Source organism: Falco naumanni, chromosome 7 (genome assembly GCF_017639655.2).
Source record: "Falco naumanni isolate bFalNau1 chromosome 7, bFalNau1.pat, whole genome shotgun sequence".
Taxonomy (NCBI): Eukaryota; Metazoa; Chordata; class Aves; order Falconiformes; family Falconidae; genus Falco; species Falco naumanni.
The window spans coordinates 2,847,934-2,873,954 of NC_054060.1; the positions used below are offsets into that span (position 1 = coordinate 2,847,934).

At 43.4% G+C, this 26,021-nt stretch overlaps 1 protein-coding gene across 4 annotated transcripts in view; it reads right to left on the reverse strand.

The window, feature by feature from the left end:
- Nucleotides 1-19,868: 19,868 nt before the first annotated feature.
- IQGAP1 (IQ motif containing GTPase activating protein 1) overlaps nt 19,869-26,021 on the reverse strand; it is an 80,259-nt gene continuing 74,106 nt past the window's right edge. For 3 of the 4 annotated variants that reach the window (XM_040602023.1, XM_040602021.1, XM_040602024.1), the window contains one exon: nt 19,869-22,765. The gene's annotated coding sequence lies outside the window, so the exon portion shown is untranslated. The remainder of the gene's footprint in view (nt 22,766-26,021) is intronic. The other variant, XM_040602022.1, reaches the window with a different exon arrangement.

Consider the following 26,021-nt stretch of genomic DNA (forward strand, 5'->3'; position numbering starts at 1 on the left):
TCATTTCTGTTATTTGCTATAGAGACTGAGTTTTCATTCACTTTCCTGTTTGTCCTACTACTCCTTTTTATTTGTTTTTCTTCTTTTTCCATCCCTCTCCTAAGTCCCACACTGTTTCTAATACTGTCCCCGTCCCTTCCAATGGAGCTAAATGGTGAACACAAGCTGATCTGTCTATTCCATATAATTTCCCACTACAATTTTCTCTCAACAGGTTTTTTAGCCCCATAAAACAGTCACTAAAAGGTTTCCAATTACAAGCAGGACTTGGGCCTCTGAAGAACCTCACCGGATCAGGTGCTCAGGTGCTAGATCGCAGGAACAAGCAATGGGTTTGATGGGGAACAGATGATATTTGCCAGTGCTTTGCAGTAAAGCATCTGCTCAGCTGGTCATGGGCTTTTCTGTGCCACTGCAGCAGCACTTTCACATCCCTGACTGTGCTAGAGCACCAGCAGATAATTCCCCAGGTCTGCAGGACATCTGAAGACACTTCTGAAGACCAGATAAGAGGAAGCTGAAAAGTTCAGTTTCAGAACCACATGTGTTTCTGAAACAATAAACGTTTTGAGTGATCAGCATTTCCAGGCAGTGAAACAAATGAGCGTTTCCATTCCCAGGGGAAGTAGGAGGCAAGCAAGCTCCACTCCTCTATTCCGTGGCACACAGGAAATCTGAGTGATTGATGGCAGCAGAGCAGGGAAATGCACATTCAGCTTACATTTCCAATGTAAATGACTTGCCACCTCACCCTCCTGCTTCCCGTTCCTTCACACACTCTCCCCCCCTACCCACCCCGCTCAGGCTGATATCTGTAGTATGTGTGAATCGGGGAGGAAGAAAGGAAAAAGGACAATCTTTGTTAGACTGCTTCCCCCCACCCCAATTTAAAGGAGCAAAGATAACGTGCAAACCCAAAGGTCAAATAGCTGTTCAGGACTGAGCTTTCTGCCCACAGACCCAGCACGGTGCCATAGAGATGGACTACGGAATCCTGCAGCGCTGCTCCCAGACCCCGCTAAAAGCCAGCCAGCTGTGTCAGGTGCAGGTGGCGAGCCCCTGCTCTTACAGAATTTCTCCTTGTATTACAAAGGTCAAAGCAGTAAGCAAAGAGGCTTTTTAAAATGCTGCGCACTGTTTGAGGGATCTGTCTGGTTCACAGGGACACCGAGACACAGCAAATGCCAAGGCAAGCGAACAAGCCCAGAGGCACGCGAAGCACACCCGCTGGCAGCAGGCCGGCCCCTGCTCTTTCCCAGGCAGCTCAGTGAGAGGGGCTTATTTTTACAAAGCAGGCTCCGAGATCTTAAAAGAAAATGTTGTTGTGGTGCCCTAAACCGATGTGTATGTGACCTACTCGTTCCCCTTCTCTTCCCCTGACCTCTTCCCACAGCATTCTCCAAAGGCATCACGTGAAAAATAACCCTTCTCAGCTCTCCTGAGGCTTTGGAGACAGCATCAAAGTTCTGTGCTTGTGAACAGTCCCAGCTAGGCCAAAATGCCATTCCAGCAGCAGGGGTCCCAGGATTTGTAAGCCTGTGGCAAGGAACTGGAGGGAGAGGGGGCAGGGGAGAGGCAGCACATGCTGCCGAGGAAAGCAGGAAGCAAAGGTCGGGCAGCTGGGATGCGAGCCGAGCTCCATGAAAACCCCATAGCTGAGACACGGTGTACCCACACACCCCAGAGGCTACACGGAATCTCTTTGTGCCTCCTTCCACATCACAGAGAGCCTCCGAGTCCTCCGAGTGTGAAAGTCACTTACTGCATCTTCAGCCTAATCCCTCCTTCTCTCTCCTTGCACATCCCCTAGCACACCAGCATCCATCCTGGAGGTGAATTGACAGTCCAGGTGGAGGTGGGGAACTCAGACTGCAGAGGGACAGTCCTTGAGCCTCAGTGCTAGTTAGTTGTTGACTCTTCAGGATCCGAAGACAAAATAGCAGCTGGCCAACAAATACCTACAGGACTATCCCCGTCAGCTCCCTCTGGTGTCTCATACCAGCCTGGCACACTCCTGCCTTTTGTTAAAAGGCTGAAAAAGCTTCAACTGTTCCTATATTTTTGTGTTTCCTCATCTCTCCAGATCTAGTTTCCCTTGGCAAGGGCTGCACACACTCCTCGAACAGCTTCTAAAAAGCAAGCACTGCAGAAGGCACTCCATAATTGAGACTTTCCTGCAACCATCACTTTATTCCTCTGACTTCAACCCATTCTTCATTTTTCTGTATTTGTTCCTTCATCCTCCTGGCTCTGTTCTCCTACTCCTACCACAGGCTACAGGCAAGGCCTTCAGCTGGGCAACCCATAGCAAAGGCAGTCTGAAGACTAATTACCATATTCCCTTGTTTCCCTGTACTACTGTTACCATTAAGAGACACACACAAAGAAGAGGAGATAAGCCGCTTGTTATCATCTCCTAGCAGTCTGCTATCATGCCACCACCTCCCCCCCGACTGTGCATGGAGCTTCTTTGCTGCTCAGCTTGGTGCACTGACCCTGCAGGTTGGAGACATCCCCAAGCCTGGTCCAACACTGCCCAGCCATCCCGACAGGGCACTCACAGGTGTGCCAGCCCTCCCCTCACCGTTCCCTGTTCCCAAAGCTGTGCTGCGTCCCTCCTATCCTTGTCTTTAGGGCACTGTCCCAACATTCAGCATTCCCTGCCTCCTGCCATCCCCACTCTCTGCCCATCTCCTTTCACTGTGCTCCTCCTCTCTCCTCTTCCCAGCCTTGCCAAAGCATGCTGCCCTCCCTCCAGCCACACACCGCCTTCCCTCCAGCTCCAGCACTCTAGTCTGGGTCACATACTCCACAGTACAGCCCAGCAGCCAAGGAAAATCATTTTTATACCTGAACATGTGGAATGGTGCTAGCTGCAGCCAGGCAGGTTTGTGCTTGGCTAGTTCTTACATGGTAACAGGGACATCGCACTCTCACAGGGCAATAATTTCAGTCCCAACAAGGAAACTGAATAATTACAGAGAAAAGCAGCAGGCGCTTCAATCATTCCTACTCTGTGTCAGGTCTTTTAAAATGTCATTGAAAAGAAATGGTGGGATAATGAAGCCTTGACTTAGTTTCAAAGCACCTGAACAGGACAGCCAAGGGGAAGCAACAAGGTCAGGAGGGCTGCATCATCCTTCCTGGTTCACGGGGACCGACCCTAGAGGGTGTGAGATCTGGGACAGGACGGTATGATCATAGGATGGCATAAAACAGAAATACAGTCACGTGAATTCTTTTGCTGTAGATGTGTCCAATTTAACAACAAACCTCCTGACTTTATCTTGGTTGATCTTGTTCATTTTCTATTTCACTTGTGGCTCTTCTTCACCATTCTCCCTTTTATATAGCATCAGAAAAGCATTAACTCATAACTTTGTTCCATTCCACTGACATAACTACTTAAATATCCTTCCTGATGTTTTGACATATATCACTTGGACAGACTAAACCATGGAAGCTGGAAACGTTTTTAAGAAGCAGAAAATATGTGGACAACTCTTCTGTTATTTTAACAATATGAAGACTCAACGCTTCTGTAACTCTGCCAGCAAATGCAGGAAAATACGTGCTTACACTGCACACATATAAAACTGAGCACACTGCTTTTTAGACATAAACCACACTTTTTAGATATAAACCTCACTTTTACTACATGCTGTGCACACATGCTGTAAACCCCACCCTTGCAAACACACACAGCACATAAGGTAGGTACAGGTTGTTTTCAGTGCGAAGTACATCTTGTTTCTATAGACAAGGGCATGCGTACTGAGGGAGTATACATACGTTGAGCATGCAAAGAACACAGGCATTCATTCTATGTAACGAAGATCTAGGTCTACCAAATCAAGAACTGCACCTGCATAGCCATTTAGAATAAAATTGATGTTAGCAAACGTACAATTGCTGTGGAAGGAAATAATGCATCTGATGCGCTCAAAAAACCACCCTTAATTTTTCAGTCCAGAAAACAGGAAAACAGAACAATCAAATGGAATGACACACATATACACTGCATGTGTACAAAATGTACACTGGTGAAAGCACACCACCATAAGCAAACACAGTATTCCCAAAAGACTTACCCATACAATAACGTTGTGCTCAAATGCACACAGGCAGATCCTTAACCATATGTTCACCTGCACAAATATGTATCAGAAGAACAAACACCCATTGCACATAAGGAGCCCAAAATGCACCCTGCAGAAATGAGAAACACACTGCACAAAAACCCGAATACAACTCATGCATAGAAGTTTTATATGCACTCCATAGAAAATCATGTATCTTAAATGAATGCCGCATTTCATAAGCCTAATGCACCAGGGGTTGCATCTTACCCTGTAGTTCGGAGAACACCACAGCACACAGCACAGTGGGCCTGAGGTCACCACTAGCCCCCCGGGTAGGTTTGATACCTGTAGTTCATAAACCATGCGCATAATTTAATCTTCTCCCAGAGTAAGCACCTGCATTGCTGGATGTAAATCCCCAGAGCTAGCCCACACCTACATAAGCTCCCATGTCAGGACGGCCACACTGCTGCACCAGCCAAGAGACCATTTGGAGGTGCATTTGCAATTCTCCCATTCTTTCCCCTGACTCAGGGACTGAGGATTCCAGCTTATGGGGGAGTGAACTACTGCAACCTTCACACGGGCACCCTAACCACCCCTGTGCCCTCCAGTCTCACCACCTGGACAACTACAGCAGAGCACATCAGTCACAAGTTCAGCTGTAGCTCGAGTCACTATCTGAGCAATGAAGCAACTGCAGGAGGTAGAGGAGAAAGGCATTTAACTCCCCTATACTGCCCAGACAAAGCCTCTGATAATTTTACAGTCAGATGATCAAGTATCTAAACAGAAACAAATGCACCTAATGAAACGCTTCAGTGGGCAACACCAGCCCAGCCAGGACTCCAATACTAATCAAAAGCACGAGGCAGAATGCACTGCTGCATGCCTGGGCACCATAAGGCCTAGAGACAGTCTTCCACTTCAGAAAAATTTGCACACAGTTTTGTGAGGCAGCACCTTATTCACACAGTTATTTACTTATTGCGCAGTTTCTGCCCTAACTAGTAGTTAGGCTACTACACTACAGGCTAACGGTGAAAGCCCGGGGACCCGCTGCTGGCCAGGCTCTGGCACACAGCTCTAGCACCAGGCTCAGCTTCAGCTGCTTCCCATTCCAGACCCACTTCAGCTACGGACACACAAATAAATCCTGTGCCAGGTGATTCATTTCATCTGTTGCAGACTGTTTAAAAGTGCCTGACCCAAAGTCATCATAAAGGCTTACAAAGAGCCAGGCACACCCACAGCGTGTTTGCTCCTGCTTCCAGAAATGCGTATTTCTCTCTGCCACGATGAAATCTAGACTTACTTAGATACAGCTGCCCATGTTACATGACACGAAATGCCATTCACATCTCTCTCCCTCGGTCCCTCAGGGAAATCTGAAGCGACACTGCTCCTTTAGCACCACCCTGCCAGAAGTTACAGTCCTTTCAGGACAGGCTCTATAAACCTGCACAGTACCAGGTATGGAGAAGGGTCTCCTCCTGCCGTGACAGCCCAGCCCAGTGGCAGAGAAAAGGGGAGACAGCACTCAGGTCCCACAGCACCCCCTCCCAAGCGCCTCTGACCAAACAAAGGTTGTGGAAATCTAGAAAACCGGGGAGTATCTTTTTTCCCCAGGTGCCCAACATGGTGAGCAGAGCTAAGCAAAAGAAAAACAAAACAAATCAGGAGAGACTAATGAATAAAAATAACAGACTCTCTGCTTTTCTCCTTGTAATTTCCCACCCCAGACAGCTGTAATGTGGAAAGTATTGAAATTTAAATCACACCTCAGCCTAACCTCAGCTGACAGGCTGCCGATGCAATAATCGCAGCCTGGCTATCTTCTCTCAGGGAGAACGACAAACCAACTAAAGGAAAGTGATAAATTTTCAATTTTATTTTAAAATATACCAGATGGGAGATTTTATTGGAGTCATAAATATGTCAAAAGCAATGTTGGCGTATGATTGGAGATTGCCCCCACCAAGGGAGCCGCTCTCCCCGTTTAGAAGTGCCATCAGATTGTTAATAAGAGGCTCCAGTCAGACCGCAGAAAAATAGTCTGTATATTAAACCAATTGAATTTCTATTTACCAGACATCTTTTTCTCTTCTCTGTCCCTGCCCACCCCCTCCCAGGTTCCAGAACACAGAAGAAATGAGGGTGTTGAGGTCAGACCCAAGCATCGGAGAGTTTGGGTTCTCGTTTTATTGTTGGAACATGACTCAAATGTATTCCATTTCTCACCAGTATTTGAAAACAATTTCATGTCAGTCAGTGAAGCTTCCTGTGATTTCCCAGAATCCCAACCAGCAGATGTCAACTAAGTTCAGCCTCAGATTTAAACTAAACCAAATTCAAGCCCTTTAATTCTAGCCACGGGTCAGCCTCAAATTCCAGAAGCACTGCTTGGCCTCAGTCCCAAAATTTCACACGAGCTAAAACCAGTTCTAAATTCCACCAGCCATTTCCAGAATTCTGAGTTGCCTTTTGTAGCCTCTACACCTCTCCAACCACTGCTGCTGCGACAGATGACAGTAGTCTGACAGCAAGAAGCCTGATATTTATGCTTTTTCATAATTTCCAAGTTTTTACAGACTGATTCTACCAACTATGTCTTTGAGCATGTTTCCAGCCTTCCAGTTTATTCAGGAAACTCTCATATTCTCATACCACTAAATTCAAATCGATTAACTCTACCACCATTGATTCCCATCACCACAGAATCTGGCTCATTGAACCTTTGACACTGAAAATTGAATGCAGGGCAGATGAAAAATAACAATAATCTGTTATTTTATAGTTTTTTGTATAAATGCTTTAGCAGATTTAATCATATAGCCACAAAACCGTAAGAAGTGCTACAGAATTAATAACAGATCTGATACATAACGTATTACAGAATGATAATTCTGCAGTTATAGCAAATCTAACACAGTAACAGCACAGCAGAGGGGAAGGCAAGAAAGAGGCATAAGCAAAAAGTGACTCTGCATATGTTAGAGGTCTATGGTCTTTTTAGATTTTATTTGTTCCTCAAAGTCAAAGGAGTGCTAGATGCTATTTCAGCAGTCTCTCCAACAGATTGATCATTTGCTGTAGAAGGCTTTTAAAAAACCTTTCTTAACACAAAGCGCCATCAGATACATTTATCACAAAGTATCATCCTCCTACCCACAGCCTCCAGTCCTGGACATGCCACTCATTGGTCATGAAGCAGCAGATGCATCAAGACAAGCTGAAGCTTTTAGCAGCTTTTTAATCTAAAGGAGCAGATTGAAATAGAATCGTACCCAACAGTCCTAGGCTTAAAATATTTTGACTTAATGTACTACAAAGTAAGGCTGGCATTCCGCTGGCTTCTGCAGTGTTTTCGACGGGAACTTGAACAATTCATCATCGATTGGCGCAAGGTCAAGGGAATCTGTCGAAGTGCAAAAAGCTGGGAAAGAATTCAGCTTGCAATAAAATGCACTTGACAAAACAGAAGCCCATGCTGCTGATGTGAAAGAGGATGGCCTGGTTCTACTCTTTGACGATCAGGAGGACTCACTGAGAAAGAAGTGGCTGGTTCCAAGCATGCTTGAAGCTATCATTTCCTAAAATTCTGTCTAACAAGCCTCAGCACTGATAATGCTGGAAGAATACGGACAAAGGTAAATTCAGGAACACTGCTGCCTTCACAGGTTAAGAGGTCTGCTTGGCTATTTCCACCATGAAACTACTTTGGGCACTAATGCCTGTAAGGGTGTTACAACGAGCCACTGTACTACAGTACAGTAAAGCTGTAACCTCTCCAGGACAGGTTGCAGCTTGCTACATGGCCATACAACAACTAGCACAACAGAGTTCCGGTTCTAACAGCAGCCTGTTAAGTGTTATTCCACTACAACAATGGGTGGTGATAACTTAATGAAAATAGCATATGCATCAGGAATATCTATGGCATAATTACAGAGTTTATTCGAAGCCCCTAATCAAGCTGTTCAGCAACTTGACATAAACACAGACATAGAGGCAGATACTTCTAGATTAAGAAGCAAATTATGATTAGTGTATGTCTAGGTATAATCACCTTGGAAACTCCCCACGTTTCCAGTTAGGTCAAGGACTGGCTAGTAACATGTTCAGCAACCACATACTTCTCCTTATGAAAGATAAGCCCCAAACACTTGATTAAGAGCAATCTGAAAACGCAGGAATCCATGAGCATTGCGTCTTTGATCCCAGAAGAAACTGACCTCAGACAGCTTGGTAAGCTTCAGACTTAAGCTGTCTTTAGGGCATTCTCCAGTTAATAAGCTGCACTAATAAAGCCTATTTAAGAATTTGAACAAATCTTACTATTTAATAAATCACTTAACAAAGGAATGAACTCATTCAGGTATTGACTAGTTAACCTACCTGGCAAACAAGTAATATCCAAGCAAGTAAGAGTGCTACTTCTCCAGGTTCCTCAGTTCCCAGTCCCTCCAGGACCAGGTAAACTGCTGCTTCACTAGAAAGCTGTTCCATGATATCACTGCAGCACACACTAACTTGGAACGTCTCAGAAGGCTATACTATGCTCACAGTTGGTAGCCATATGCCACCAGCCCACAGAGGAGACCCTACTATAACCTCAAGAGGCTGTAATGCTGCCATCCAACACTACGGCATCCCATTCAGCACAGGACGACCTCCCATTCCAGCACATCATTGAACTTGCCTCCAGTGCTGTCAGACGTCATGCATGCTCACTTGTGCTCTTGCTATGTGTCTGCCTGCCTTCAGGAAAAATCCAAGCATCAATTCAGAGCTGGAGGCCTGAGAACACACATCCACCTTTTCATGAATTAGCAGCACCAGGAACCACAGGGGTGGGAAACCAGCAAAACATGGTCTGCAGCCAGACCCCTCCTTTTTGTTTCCCTGATCTTCCCTTCCCTCCCTAGCATCAAGACAGGACCTGGACACAGGAGCAGACACAGGCTTCCCTCTGATGCAGCAGCTACCTTATAAATTATACAGCAAATTAAAATTACTTTATCACAGTGATAACACCATCATCTGCAGTGTTTATGGGTTAATAAATTGTGTCCATGAATGAGTATGTGCTGACTCATTAACTAAACTGCAAGTGAGAGCTGTTCATCTCTTGTGCAATCCCTTAAAAACCAGAGTGCCTCCTCTGCCAGGGAATTCATTTTCATTTTCCCTGCTTTGGCGAGGGGAGCAGGAGGGGGGAGAAGAAGGGAATTATTTCCTCTTGCTTGCTTCCCGCATTAGTAAAGCCCTGGAGGTTATTTAAATGGTAACTTCAAAGGAGGTATATGATCGCTCTGTTTACTGCTGTAGGAGTCTCATTTTACACCCAGATTTAAAAGCCTCTCTGACTCAGAGGCAAACAGCATCACTTACAGGCTTTGGAGCTTCACAGATACAGCCAGCTCAGGTGCAAGGGATCAGGAGGAAAAGGAGAGACAGAGAAAGGGTTGTGTGTTTTTTTTAAACTACAGAATGTTGGATAGGAAGGATTTTCAGGAATATAATTTACTGGGCTCTGTAGGGAGTGCTAGGGAATGGTTCCCCATGAATAGACAGCCTAAATGCTCCAAGTGGGGAGTAAAAGTCTTTAGGTGAGTAAAGGAAAGTAATTACAAAGCCGTACTGAAGCACAGGGACAGCTAGAGAGGGAAGAAAATCAGAGATTCTCATGTATCAAGCCTCCTGCACACTTATCCACCATGTCTTTTCACCAGGTCTTGAGGCTAGTATTAGCTGCAATTCATTCATTCCGCCCCCCTCTCCTCCTGGGGATGGCTGTGGGTCAGGCAATGAGTTACCTCGGTAAGGCTTGTTAAGTAGATTCACTAATACAGAAGGAAGTTTAAAAAAAAAATATATGCTCCTGGCACTTGGAGTAGGAGCTGCATTTGTAATGATTCTTTGTTCTCCTAAGCACTGATTTCTCAGTCTGACACTACAGGCGGATTTGGAAGGGAGATGGGGTTTAGAGATAAGGTAATTCCCACCACCACCAGGTTAGACCCAGCCAGCACCATGAGCAATCCGTGTCACATCATGGCAGCACAGCTCCTTAACTACAGCCCAGACCCCTTCCCAATGTTTTCATGGTGGCACCTAGCTTTGGTCAGTGAGAACCTACCACACAAGTGAAATTAATTCGTTATTTTTAATAATAATTGTTATAGGTGTGGTAGGCTGTTGTTTTTTTTTTCCTGGAAGCAGAGCTCTGCTAGGAAAAGCTCCCCTCCTCCATCTCTGCTTAGGCAACTAAGCACATGGAAGAAGCGGGTAAGATCAAAGAAACCATCTCCCTGGAGAACCTGAGGGTAGGAATTTTAAATGCAAGTGCCTCTGCAGTTGGGCATATGGACTTGCCCCTGAAACTCAAACTGGTCGAACCCAAGAACTATGAATTTTCAACGAAATTTATGCATTTTTTCCCACGGGCATAACTAAAACGGAATCTTCTGACAGAAAGCCATTTTGACAATTTTTCTGACACATTCTCCCTAATAATGCCTACAGCAGGAAACAACAAGATTACACGGTAGAAATATCACCTTGTGGGAGAAATAAGCTCCAGGTAGTGCCAGCACTTACATATGGTTGAATATACCTGCTCCAAGCATATTTCAACTTCTGTCTCCATCAGGCTGGCAAATTATTGCATATACACTCATCTGATATAAAGAAAGTCAGCTCTTTGAAGGATTTTTTTTCCCTCTTCTGAAAAAAAAAAAAAAAAAAGAAGGTTGCTTTAATTAGAATCTACTGGCTGAAAGCCTTTTTTTGGAGCAATTGCATCAATTCTGTTCCATTAGCCACCATATGAAGCTGGATTAGGAAAAAACTTGATACATGGCTAGAAAAAGGAAGTAAATGAGAATGGTATAACAAATCCCTCTGCCTAGAAGCAATCAAGCATCCAAGAGTATTGTGAGGGGGGTTGTGAAGAATGCATACCCTTATTTATGTATTTCATTCTTTTTCGAATGATTGCAGTGCATATGAAAGCAGAGGACTGACAGCAATAGCTACTGCTCTCAGAAGAGGTCAGGAACCACGGTGAGCACACCTAGACAGAGAAGGCAGGTATCTCTGTAAGCTCTAATGATAATCCTCCAGCCAAACAGATGGTCCTCCCTGTAGTTCCAAAGCATCCGCTCCAGATGCCTAACAAGCATGTGACAGATGTGTTTGCTCTCTCCCAAGTTCATCAAGAATTTCCCGTACTGAGAACAGCTACCCAAATAACCTTAGTCTCTCAAGGCAAAATTGTATCATCAGTTCCACCTGCACCTCCACCACTTCAGTCAACACATTCAAGGGTGCACAGGAGATCAAAATTCTGCTCAAGTCCCAGATTATTAGAGCCTGCATGTGACAATGGCTGGGTCTTCAAAGTGTTCTGAAAGAAATTAACTGAAGGGTACAGATATACTAAACAACAACATACTGGTTTTGCAAAATTCTCCCGTCAGAGAGCTTATTCAGACAGATGGGAAGGTTGTCCTCTCTGTAAGGCTCTGTTCTAGAAGCTCAGAGATGAAAAACAAAATGTAAATCCAACAAGTGAATATTCATAGGATGAAAACTTCACAAGACTATTTTATATTTAGAAGCCTTTGCTTGAGAACATACCTCCCAAAACCAGACATTTAAACTAGTAAACCGTCCAGGCTGACACTAGCTCTGAACCTTCTCATCACAGAAGCTCAAACAACATCTCCTGGGAGATCTGGACCTGACAGAAACCTTCCCCTCACGGGCAGGAACTGAGCCAGCTCTAGATCTACCACTGAAGCCTAAATCTGATCTGTTTTATCCTGTTCTCTCCTCTTCTCCCAACCTCAGACCAGGTTAACAAAACAAGATTTCTCACCTGTGACTTCCTCCTTGTGTCGAAAGGAAAAGGTGGGAAAAGGCCATTTTGACTGACTACTTTTATTCTGTACAGAGCTCCATCCTCCCAGCATGACGACCAGCTCCTAATCACAGCGCAAGTTTCCTGGCAGTACCACTCTTTCCTTAGCTGAAACAGTACTCGGCATCCATCCCTCCGCCGTTAAACCCCTTGCAGCAGCCTGTCATTTGTTTTAAATCTTAAAAAACGCACTTCACCCTGATCTGAGTGGGGAGCAAGACTGAAATTCAGAAGAGACTCAAGTACTCCAGCGAAAAGAAGATCTAGATTGTGGAGAGTGGTGAATTTAGGATCTTCAGAAACAAATTTTTTGTGATGGTGTTATATACTATGCAGTCTCTGTAGACACTGAACCCAGACAGGGCTCATTAGTACACTTAAAAATCAGTTTCTAAACTGATACAGTTAGATTACAAAAGACTGTATGGAAATTGATTTTAATATCAAATCATTTTATGATATAGATCGGATATGATATAGATTGGATTACGATATATCAGATCATTTTTATGATATAGAAATATCACAAGTCTACCTTAAATACTAATTAAAAATAATTACAAAGCCAACAAGAAATTACTATTTCCAATCCCTAATCTTTGTAACCATATCCGAAACTATCACTGGAGGTAAATAATTTAACAGAACAATGCCTATAGATTCCTATTCAGATCACAGTGGTGTTTCCTGGACACTGCTGACACATAGACAAGACACAGCCATTTTTTTTCAGGCAATCTTTTCTCTCAGTCTAAATGGATGATGTTTACTTGTTTCACTTGCACAATGAAGAACTGAAGCAGAGAAAAACAAATGACCTGCCCAAGAATTCTGTCTACATCAGTTCTTTTATCATCCTCATCACTAAAGTACCCGAGTACCTTTCACTAGGACATTGACCAGACCACAAGACAGAAATAGTATGTGTCACACAGAGAAAGTCTATCTCAGAGCCTGGGAACTGAACTTCAATTATCTGGATCCAGGCTCCGTCCCTCCACCCCACCCCAAGGACACCTTCCTCTCAACAGATACCCTGTGATGTGAAAAAGCCTTGGCTCTGGATAGGGAAATAGTGGATTCAGGCAATTTACTATTAGAGAACTTCAGAATCAACTTGAAATTTCCTATCATTAACAAAAAGTAGCAGCAGTGATGAAAAGCAACAAGTGTTTCTAAGTGACAGGACTGACATTTCTGTGATCTGAAACTCTCATTGCTAGGTTTTTAAAGTGCTGATATTTTATAGCCAAATTGGGACCCAGCTAGTTAAGTATCAATAACATGAGAACATCAGCAGAGAAACAGTGACCCCATTATATGTGAACGAGCTCTGATATTTTAGCTGAAGAAATGTATTCAGTTTTCAGTCTTGTAATGCATGGCAGGAGTTCCCCTTTGATTTTTCTTCAGAGAAGCACCATGCAGATTCGCCTGTGAAGCTGTATTGCAGGACTGGGGATACTGGATGAGCCTAGGAAAAGCTGCAGAGCCAGTTGCAAGACTACAGATGAAATCCTGGCTCCAGCAAATTCAGTGACTAAATTTTCATTAATTTCAAGGGGGCCCAAACTTTCTTCTGAAGCTTTGGCTCTACAAAACAGTTGATCTAGTTGTGAAGTATCTACTACTAGATCAAAAATGTCAAAACCACACGACAACTGAACTGAGACAAACCGACCTGATACTTCTTAAGAGTTGTGCTCCAGAAGAGTTTCTGATGAAGTTAGTGCTGTCTGTCTTCTATAACCAGCATAAATGCCACAGAATGTATTCAGGCTAGTTCAACAGAAGTGACATTGTGTGTCTCGTTCATACTGAACACATACACCTAGTAATTTAGCAACATCCAAATGGTTTTTAATGTTCATGAAACTGTTGTCTGTACTCTTACCATGAAGTAAGACCACGTATGTAAGAGGACTAAACAATTCAGCTTTGTGCCCTAAGGCATGGATGCTGACCTACGCCATTCTCCCTTGCAGACCAGCTGCATCTGAAAAAAGTCTTTATAAAAGTGTCACACTGCACGGTTAGTCAACTTGAACTTTTTGTTCTTTGTCTTTGATTTCCCCCTCTGTCTTTGTCCTACCAGTGCTTCAGTATTAGAAGAACCCATTTCTTTAACATTATCGTCTTCGGCTTGTAATTCACTGTAGGTTCTGCTACACCATTGAACTCAACTACCGAACAGCCTTATTAGCAAAAACTGACTTCAGAATCCACCATTATTCTTATTCTTGGCAGTACCGACAAGCATATTTGGCACAATCTCTTCTTGTTGTATAGGACTGAATCAGGACAAAACAAGACAGGAAAAGCAAAGAGTGTGATAAGCCTTGGTAGATACTAGTCTACAGCACAGTTTAACTAAAAACTGAATGCCTAGACAGCACTTGTCCATGAAATACCATGTAACACTGAGTATTGCTGGTTGGTACCAAAGCAACATTGCACCTGTGTAACAGTTACTTTCTAAAGAGGATTATGGAATTCCTTCTGCAGTCACTGACATGAAAAGAGGAAGTTATACAACATCAAAAGGATTCAGAAAGATAGAGAAAACACCAAATGAATGACTCCATACAAGCCAAAGAGCAAAATCCAGCAGCAAAGAGTCACAGGGGAGGCCAGGACTGAAGGTGAGAAGGAACAAAGATTAAGTCAGAGTTGGGATATATTGAGGAAGATGTAGAGACCAAATTCTGCCTGCGGTTATGTCCATGACAACCTGCAGAAATGAAAAGGCTGCGTTAGCCCAAGGTGGGCTACCAGATTTGGAAACAGACCAAGCGCAGTACATATAGATCTGTTTCCTGAAAGAGGGCAGACAATCCTCAAACTCAAAGCAGGACTACCAGGAAGAGAGATGCAAAAGGTGCGATGAGAAAATATATAAACAGCAAAATAAGGCAAGCATGTCCAAGCATCATTGCCAAGCTCAGCAGGTATGTTACAGAGTATACCTACACTTCATCTGGCTTCAAATTGCTTCTTTTGCAGGCAATAAAATTACTGCAGAAATCCCAGAGAATAAACTGAGTTAACACCCCATTAAATACAACAGACTTTCAATTCAAGGTAAGGACGTGCCCAGATTAAGCTATCCCTGTACAAACTGGCCCATGGGTAATATACATCAGTTCTACTGACTTATGGTCTTAAAAAAAAAAAAAAAAAAAAAAAAAAATGAAAAGAAAAAGAGCCTAAGACGCTTGGCAGTGAATTCCATTAGGAGGAATTTCTACAAGGTAAGAAACGATATGTTCTTTGAAGCATGCTTAAACAGCACAACATATTCTTCCATAAACATTCTTTCTGCAGTTGAACACATACCCCAAGGTAAAAAGCCAGACAGCATTCGTTATTTTGTGCATTTTCTTTTATCAGTAACATGATCTTGCCCCTTGCCCCTCTTCCCCTCCCACCCCCAATTAAGCAGTCTTGATTTTATACCTTCAGTTTGTTTTGTCAGCATCTAGCTGGAAACTGGTACCAGAGGGAATGGCACTGTTGCTGGATTGAGTTGTTGCCCCCATTTCAAAGAAAACAAGATAATATAAAACACTTATTTCCATAGTTTTGCCTTTTCTAAACACTTCAGTTGCAGTAGTTGTGGACCTCTTCCAAATTCACTACTCCCCCCAGTGACATTTGCCGAGGAAAAAAAACTTTATAGGAAAATTCTTTGTCAGCAGAGGCACTTAGTCAATTGTAGCTGCTTTTAAGCTGCAACAGCTTAGCACAAATGAAGAGGGAAAGAGAGGGACAGAAAAGCAGGACAGGAAAACATACAGATAAGGGCAACAACATGAAGTCAGGAACTAGATTTAGATTTTCATGTATTTACTGACAACTTTAGATGCTGCAAAGGTGATGGCTCTCTATAGCCTGTCCTCCCACATCATCTTAGTGTACAGTTTCACAAACAGTAAACCAGAACGCAAGGAAGATACCTCCAGAAAGGAGTTCCTGCTCCCCTTTCTCTCCTCTCTGATCTTCTGCTCACTTCGCATGAACCCCAGTGCTTGCCAGACCTCTACATGAGCCCAGCCAATTCACAAAATTCAGAAAACTTTCAGCAAGAGAAAAGCTGGCTAATTTTCTACTATTTTGATGAGTTAGTGAAGGCTCACAGTTAGGCAGGGATGTCCTTGGCTGGAGTAAGATCACAGTGGAACAGCTACCACCATGCTGCAGACGCTCAAACTCCAGAGAGCTGGCAGTGCTGCTCAAGTGCAAAGCTGTTGCAGGCTCCCCAAATGAAAATCAGTGCTGCAAAGATACAGTACTATGTGAAGAAAACTATATAAACTATACCAACAAAGCTTTTGTTACACGGATTTACGTATTCACAGCTCCTGCTAGTTAGAAAGCTAGGAATGAAGTCAGCTGTGCTGATTTTGCGTATCAGCCAACAGGCAGAATCAGCTTTAGCCAACTAGAAACCTTTATCACAGCCGTTCCTTGCCGTCAGAACGACAGCTTCAAAGACATGCAAACTAAATTCATGTTTTATTTGTCAAGCGAGCAGCCCCTTGTAACACAAGAGTGCTTGCTATACCGCTTCCAGCCTGACCAGCCTTCAAAGCATAGTAGGAAAAGGATAATGTATCTGCATGAAACAAACAAGAAAAATAATTTAAAAAAACCCTAACAAAACCACAGAAAACCAAGAAATTACCATCTACTTGGAACAAACCCAGGGAATTGACTTAATTTTCCAGACAGAAGCACTCCAGCTCTGGCTCCCACTAAGGCTTTATCTCATTCTGAGGTACAAAGACTTATCATTAGAGGGCACTTCTTCCCTCAGCAGAAAATGGATTCTTTTCCTTGGGTGATAGGTACTTCAGGCATCTGGAAATGCACACTTACCACATAACTTGAAGTCCTGAAACTAGGGTGCAGCTGGAACTCCATTTTCACATTTGCTGTTTTCTCTGCTCAAAAGTGCTTGAAGAACGTATGGAATTTGCAGGTCTGAATCCAAACTTAATAAGGCTAAAAACTCAACCATTTCTGCACTGGCAGTAGGTGAGTATTAACCTCAAAAATAAATGCAAGTTCTATTCCTGTATCCTCTTACCCCTGCTGTCCTTATCCTGTGAAGTCCCTTAGCAGATTTTTAATAGGGTGAGGGTAGAAGGTAATTCTTACTCACCTTTTTCAGAAAATAATGGGTTGTAAATAGAATTTGACTGTACATTTACATATGTCAGGGCCACTCATTATTAATGCTAGCAAGCAGAAAAAAAAATGACACCTTTCCCTCCTGCATTATCAAGTTCATAGCATGTGCTTGAGAGCCACAGGCTGGCACACAGCTAGATTTCTTCTACAGGAGCAGATGCCTTACTTCTGTAAAGTGTTTTAAGAGAACTGCAATCTTCTGAGGACAATGTCAACACCCTCCGTAACCCATACTTACACACAAGGAAAACGGCACGTGTACTGCTGTTTCAGAGCATATACAACATTCAAGCTAAAAAAGCCACAGTCCTTTCCAGGAAAGCTGTTGGATTAATTTTCCAGAGCTTTTCACCCTCCTGGACCCAGCCATCCGGCTGGCTTGCACTTCTGACAAACTTCCTGCATCTCTTTCCCCAGTCCAAGCAGTTTATTTCTCTTCCTCCAATACCACAGAAACAAAAACCACTTGGGCAGGAATTTGAAGTGTCATAGAAAAAACTTCCTCTGAGATGAATTAGAATACTAATACAGTTGTTAACATCCATTTTGAAGGGTGAGGGGTTGAAACAGTATGTTTATAGGCATAAGCTTTCAGCTTGGGATTTCTCTGCAAGCATCCTGGACTTAAGCAATATTGTTTCACATAAATTAGATGAGGGAATTCTCTCTTGGCTAACACTGGAACAGATTTAATAAAACTAGAACTGCCAATATGAGACAGAAAGAGAAATCCCATGGTACTATTATTCCAGAATGAAAACTAGACCTCTTTTTGATTCCCAGACAGCAAGGTATTCAGTTGATGTGGGTATCATTCTTCTATACAAGCATGATGGACATCTAGCAACCAAGAATTTGTACAGCCAGAACTCTTTATATGTAATTTATATGTAATTAGAATCCAAATCTACAAATAAAAAGATCAGATGGACTTCAATACACAGACACACTTCTAGGGGAAAGTGAGAATGCCTTTCTCCTTCCACAGCCTGAACGACCAAAGCTACAAACCTGTAAACAGCAGTATTTAACAGCTCTAGGAGATGAACCATTTCATCAACAGGAAAAGAGAAAGCCTAGGATCTGAAAGTCCTCTTATATCTCAGAATAACATACACATCATTATGATTTAATATCGACAAGACCAAATTTTTAAACCACACTGAATTAGCACCAGAACTCTGTTGCCAGGTCTCAGCAGATATGCACACAAGGACTGAATTCTAACAAATCGCTTAAATATTTATGCTTACAATATTCCAATTAACTAAACATATGCATGTTAGTAATCTGGAAGAGTATCCTGCTTATATTCTTCATAATTCCCTTTACTGACTCTTCCCAAAGCTTATATTCTATAGGCAGTAGCATTTGTGACCAGCTGGAATCTTTTCCAGTTATCAGAAGAATCAAGGTTTTCTTTTTCTTAAAACCAGAGAGCTTCTCAACTCATTAATCAAAACTTTCCTTTCCACATGTCTCAAGCAACTCGCCTAACATTAGCAAAGTGTACTGACACCTACGCTTTTTGGAGAACCTTGTATTTCCACAACCCCTAATGTAAACCAACTTTCCCTTCAGTATTGCAAAAATAATTTGTCCCATGTTACTACCATGAACTGCTGGAGCCCCCAGCAGGCCCCTTCAGAGTCCCGCTGTACTACTCACTTATCACGATGAAAAGAGAGTATGCTCTCCTCCCCTGAGCACGCAAGCTAGGGCAGAAGTTTTGCTACCTAGAACTGTTTCTGTTACCGGTGAATTATCTACATATACTTACAGAGAAGGATGGGGGCTTAATTTCTGATGACCCAATCCTGGATATAAAGACACAGCATGAAGGAGATGAAGGAAAAACAGCGTTCTAAACAGGAAAACATAGCGAGTTAGCAACACGCAATGGCTTCAGATCCCATTAACGGGTTATCTGGGCACACTGTTTTCAGTACCTTCTTAAATGTATTCCCATTAAATAAGTATTTCCAGGTATTTTTTGAATACATGCTTCCTCGGAATTTTTATTTGAAGATGTGCTTCATTATTTTTTCTTTCGATTTCTATAGCACCGATGTGGCAAGTAATTTGGGGAGTCAGTTTCTATGAGTTTCAGACTAGTCAGCTCAGTGGAACCATTCACAAGCAGAAAGCTGACCTCACGCTTAAGCACTTCAGGATCATGCCCCAGCACATTCTCAGCTCTACTGTGCCACAAATGCCAACATCACAGCTTCTCATGCTTCCCCAGCACCCCACCAGCCCCTCCCCAAGATCTTTCCCCGCAGGCCACAATTACCTTTGTCCTACTTCCAGCTGCTTTTCTGTGGACTGCAGCACCTTATCAGCTTGTCTTCTCTTGCAGCCAGAACTTCCTCACTCGAATGTTTCCCAACTGCATCGTCTGACCATACGTCCATCCGTACCTTCCTTGCTAACATGCCAGGCCCTCCTTCTCAAGGTTAGTAGTTATTGTATCCCTTAAGCATTGCTAAACATTTTGAGTTTTGAGCACATATTTACATATCAGTGACTTCAACCTGCAATAGTTTCCCCCTTTGAGACTTCTTTGGGAGTCTCACCTAAATTGCACAATTCTGATGACATTTTTGACTCTCAAGTATGCACAACTGGGTACAACATGACACGAGTAAAGGTAGGCACTGAAGAACGATATAGCACAAAATATATTTAACAACCATGACTATAACTGTTACAAATAATTTGTTTACCTAAGTCAGGTTTGGTAGCCATGAAGTCAACCAACTCCACCACGATGAAGAGGACTCCTTTTGCCTTTCCTACTCCTCCACTGCCCTCTCAATTGAGTTTATCCCTTTCTGCTGTGTCTCAAATCCATCATTTATAGATGTACAACATTCTTGTCCTAGAAGAGCACAAGATCCTCCTTGACTAGCTCGCACATAATTACAGCCATATGATTTTGTACATTCGCCATTCTATTTTGGGCCATTTCATACGATGTACTGTTCAATACTTTAATGGTATCAGTAGCTACTTCTTCTAGCAAACTGTGGAGTCGATTTATCTTAGTTCCATAGGACGCAGCTGCACGCGTAGGGCATAGTGTAAAGAAGAACCTTTGCCCTTCTGATACCACAGGCCTGTTTTTCAAATTTACCTCTCTCCTCCAGCGTGGTTGTCCTGTTGGGAGTTGCTGTAATACTCTAAATGGAGGCATCAATAAGCCTAGAAAGCAAGACCTGTACCATCCCCCAGGCAACCATCAATACACCTTTTTCCCACAAATCCAATATGTACCATTAAAGTTACCTTCCCAAGCTATTGTATTATTTTGTAACAGACCCCAAATAGAGTTTGAAAGCTATCAGGTTCTGCTCGATGTTCCATTTGAAAAGATGAATGGTACAGGGGCGTTCTGTGTAGAAGAAATGTAATACCTACACTTACTATTTCTGCCTTGAAAACGTGGTGTGGAAGTATTCTTTGTCATATTGCAACAGAGCGACCAGTCTTTTGCTTTTCCTAAATTGATGGCTTTTGGTCTCTCCCCTATTCTTAAGGGATATCTTTGCATAGGCCAACCTCTTGAGATCACACTATTATCTTTTTCTAATGTACAATTAGAAGCTAGTAAGTCCACCTTGGTAATATTTTCTTGCTGTAGAATCATTAAGTTATCCTACTTCATTAAGACAGAGTACTCTGGCTGCCCCAGAGGAACAGGGTCATAGGAGAATCCTGTTCCCCCTAACATTACCTGTGAACACATCCAACCATTTGTTACATTGAGTTTCTTGGCTAATTATATCTTCACTTCCTCATAAAGGTTGTCATGACCAGTCCCCTGACGTGCTAAGCAGTTGGTGAACATCATGGCTATCCCAACCAAAACACTTTCAGTTTGTCAACTAACAGTCACATTGATTTTTGGATCTTTATCTGCTGAAATGTCCTTCCACTGAGGTTCTTCTCTCAGCAGCACTGATGCTGGTTTTACTTCGGTGTAATAATTCCAGGATTCAATTCCTCCTACCTTGATTGCAGTGCAGGTTGTCAGGAGTACCTGAAAGGGTCCTTTCTGTTTTTCTTGCAGAAGTTTGGAGTTCCATGGTTTTATACACACATAGTCTCCTGGTTGATACTGATGGATAGGAGTGTCCAATGTGAGTGGCCCTGTCAAAACAATGTGTTGTTGGAGAGCCACAAGGATTTTCCCTAGAGAAATCAGATTTAACTTTAAATCCTTTTTTCCCTTTACATGTAATTCCCCTGGAATCAGTGGCACTTGGTATGGATTTCTATAGAACACCTATTAAAGGCTAATTTTACTCCTTGACATTGGTGGTATTCTGATTCTCAAAAGGGCTAGTGGGAGGACTCATGGACACTTTAAAGATTCTTGACATATTTTACTGATCTGCTGTTTCAGGGTTTGATTCATTCCTTCTACCTTCCTGCTTGACTGAGGCCTCCATGGGGTATGTAAATCCCACTTGATACCACGGGTTTTACTTAACTGCTGGACAAAATCTGCCACAAAATGCAGGCCTGGATCAGAGGACATTCCCATCAGTACCCCAAACCTTGGTACTATTGCTTTGAGTAATAGCTTAGTGACTTCCCTGGCTTTGTTGGTGCAACAGGGGAAAGCTTCCAGCCACCCTCAGGAGGTGTCAACCGATACCAGGAGATATTTAAGCAGGCAGCCTGGAGACAGCCAATGCCCCCCCGTTTTGCTCCAAGACAGAAATCACCATATGCAGAACATACACCATGATTCTTTGTCCTATTGTTGATTTTCTAACTTGGATTAAAAGAACAGCTACAGCACACAAACATCCTGGCCATCCTTTACTTACATTGTCCAATTGTTTGGAGAAATACCCCACAGCTCTTCTCCATGTTCCCAGTCTTTGAGTCAGCACACGAGGGCAAGGTGGTGTTGCTCATATACAAATAGCTCAAAGGGCTTAGAGAAATTGGGCAGCCTCAATGCAGATGCTGACATCAGAGCCTTTTTTAAGCCCTTAAAGGCTATTTGGCATTCAGGGGTCCATAGCAGCTGGTTCTCTTTTGACCCCTTCAAGGTTTCATAAAGGGGTTTTACCAATAGTCCATAGTTGAGAATCTACAGTCTGCACCACTCAACCATAACCAAACACGCTCTGAGCTCCCGTACAGTTCTTGCTCCCGGAGTCTGGCAGATCGCTTCTTTCCTGTTGGCTCCTGGTCTCCATTGTCCTTGTGAAATCTCAAAACCTAAATAAATCACAGTCTCTTTTCCCACCTGAGCTTTGCTTTTTGATACACGATCCTTGTCCTTGTCCTAAGAAACTCAACAGGCATGTAGAAACTGCATGCACTCTCCCTGGGTCTCTGCAGCCAACAAAATGTCATCTACATACTGCAGTTTTGTTCCTTTGGGGTTTTCCTTCTTCCATAATTCCAGCTCTTTTGCCAACTGGTTGCAAAATTTTGTTGGACTGGTTTTGAACTCTTCAAGTAGCACTGTTCAGGTAAGCTGTGCTTTGCGTCCAGTGGTGGGGCTTTCCCATTCAAAGGCGAATATTGCCTGTCTCTTTGTCTAGAGGTATGCAGAAAAAAAGCATCCTTTAGATCAAGTACAGTAAACCACTTGTGCCTCCTCTTCAAGCGTGTCAGCAAGCTATACGGGTTAGGCACTACTAGGTGGGTATCTTGAACAATCCGATTCACAGCTCTTAAATCCTGAACTAATCTACACTCCTTGCCATTTTGCTTTTTTGCTGGCAATATCAAGGTGTTATATTGATTCACACTCTATCCAACAATCTGTAATTCAAAAATTTCATTCTTAATTCTTCCAATCCCTTTCTAGTCTCCCACCTAATAGGATACTGGTTTTGTCTTACTGGTTTAGGTCCAGATTTTAGAACAACTTTTGCTGGTTCTGCCGATTTAGACCAACCTGGCATTCCACTAGCCCATACCAAGGGTGTTACTGCATCTCCTGCTCCTGCAGGCATTTCTTCCTCTGTTTTTTGTGTGTTCCATAAAATAAAAATTCTCACTTCCACAGTTTCAGTTCAGGTATTAGTAGTTGCACTTCTCCATTATTAAAAGTTATCTGTGCATCTAATTTACCTCAATAAATCACTTCCCATCAAGGGTATCAGATATTCAGGCATATATAAAAACTGGATAAACAGGTGGGGGGGGGCACGGGACGGGACGACGCACAATAAAAACAGCAATGGGCTATAAGACGAAAAGGGAGGAAAACCAGCAGCAGGGAGCCGGACACAAACAGATGTAGAAAGACAAATTGGCGTGGTGCTATAGGACAGAGAAGGTGGGACTAAAACATGGAGAAGGAGCCAGACAGAGAGAGAGAGACCAAGGGAAAAATCCAAAGAGGCTACAGGGGTTAGAGGAAGGAAATAAAAACTCGGGACAGGGTGCCAGACAGAGAGGGGCAGAGGAAAACAAAAATAGCAACAGGGTACAGGGCGGAGAGGAAGAACTAGAAAATGGGGGCAGTGAGATGGACATAGAGAGATGGAAAAAAGTAAAAAGTGACGGGCTATGCAGCAGAGAGGGAGGAAGTAAAATACCAAGATAGAAAGCAAGAAAGAGTGAGACGGAGAAAGGGAGGCAGACTAAAAGTGAGGGACGGAGAGCTGGGAAAGGAGAGACGGAGAAAGAAAAGAGAATCGTGACATGCTACACGGCTGAGAAGGAAGAAACTGAACAACAGGGACAGTGAGCCAGACAAAGAGAGCCAGAGAAAGAAAAATATTAATGGGCTACAGGACAGAGAAGGAGCAATGAAAACATAGGGAGCCAGAGCCAGGCAGAGACAGATGGAGCAAGAAAAAACAGCCAGGGGCAACAGGACAGAGAGAGGGAGGAAGAAAAAGCAGGGAGCCAGAGCCAAAGAGAGACAGAGAGACAGTGAAAGAAAATTATAGCAACAGGCTACAGGGACAAGATGTAGGAATGGAAAGACAGGGTAGAGAAGCCAGTCCAGGCGTGACACACACAGGAAGTACAGCAACACCTAGAGGGCAGAGAGGGAGGAATTAAAACATAGTGGCAGGGAGCCAGAGGTGTGGAGGGAGAGATGGATAAAGGGTAAGGGGGAAAGAAAGACAGGCTACATGGCAGAGAAGGCGGCACTAAAAAATTGGGATCCAGAGCCAGACAGAGATGGAAAAAGAAACTGAAGAACAGGGAGCAGGAGCCAGCCACAGAGAGATGGAGAAAGGAAGAACCGCAATGGACTCGAGGACAGAAAGGGAGGAATTTTAAAAACAGAGGGACCGGGAGCTTTACAGAAAGAGACAGAGAAAGGGAAGATAGCAACAGGCCACAGGGCAGTGAGGAAATAATTAAAAGTTAGGGACAGGGAGCCAGAGTGCAATGGAGAAAGGGCAGGGAAAAAACTGCTACAGGGTACAGAGGGAGTGATTAAAGACTTGGGACAGAGAGCAGGATAGAGAACACAAAAATAGCAACGGGCCGTAGGGCAAAGGAGGGAGGAATTACAGAATGGGCACAAGGAGCCAGACAGAGAGATTAGGAAAGACGGGATACAGAGCCAAGGGGGAGAAACTGTAAAATAGGGACCAAAAGCTGAAGAAAGGAGAGGCAGAGAAAGAACAAATTGCAATAGGCCACAGGACAGAGGGAGGAGTCAAAAAACGGGATTAGGAGCAATCTACAGAGAGGCATTGGAGAATGAAAACCTAAAGAGTGACATGTATACAGGGAAGAGAGGGAAAAATGAAATAAATAAAGATGGGGACAGGGAGACGGACAGAGAGACACAGTGCAAGAAAAAACAGCAATGGGCTACAAGACAGATTAGGGAAAAATTAAAAAAACCTGGCAGGGAGCCATACAAGGAGAGACAGTGCAAGAAATGAAATCACAACATGGCACAGGACCAGGAAGGACAAAATTGAAAAACAGGGCCCAGGAACTGGAGAGAGAGAGGAAAAAGGACAGAGCAATACAAAAAACAGGTGAGGAAGCCAGAACATGGAATACTGCGTTAAGAGACAGACAGGAGCAGGACACTGGCACAGAGAGCAAATGACAGCAACAGAGAAGTGGACCATGAGAGAAAACAGGGACAGAGAGTGACAAAGATGTGAAGCAATAAATAATAGGGCCAGGGAGCAGCACAGAATCAGACAGTGTAAGAGATAAATAGGAAGGAGAAAAGGGATAGTGAGATACAGAAAGGAAATAAAAACAGCAACACTGAGCAAGACAAAGGATAGAGAAAGAAAGAACAGAAGGAAGCAGATAGATATGAAGGAAGGAACACAGAGTAGCATGTACAGGCACAGAGAGGAAAAGAACACCACAGAACAGGCCAAAGAAATTGCAGGGAAAAAAAAAAAAAGACACCCCTACAGATCAGGACAGAGATGTAAAGGGAAAAGCAGCAATGGGCTGCAGGACAGAGATGAAGGATGAAGAAAAGGAAGGAGAGGGAGCAGGATAAAAGCAGAGAGAGTAAAAGAAAAAGGGCAACAGAACGAGAGATAGAGGGAGCAGGACAGAAGAATAGAGAGGAGACGTACAGGGAAGCAAAATGTGTTGTGTTTGTGTGGCAAGGTTTTGGTAGCTGAGCAGCTACAGGGGTGGCTTCTGTCAGAACCTGCTAGAGCTTCCCCTGTGTCAGACAGAGCCAATGCCAGCCAGCTCCAGAACAGACCCACTGCTGGCCGAGGCTGAGCCCATTATCAACAGTGGTAGCGCCCCTGTGACAACATATTTAAGAAGGGGAAAAGTTACTGCGCAAAAGCAATTGCATCTGGACAGAGGAGTGAGAATTTGTGAGAGCCACA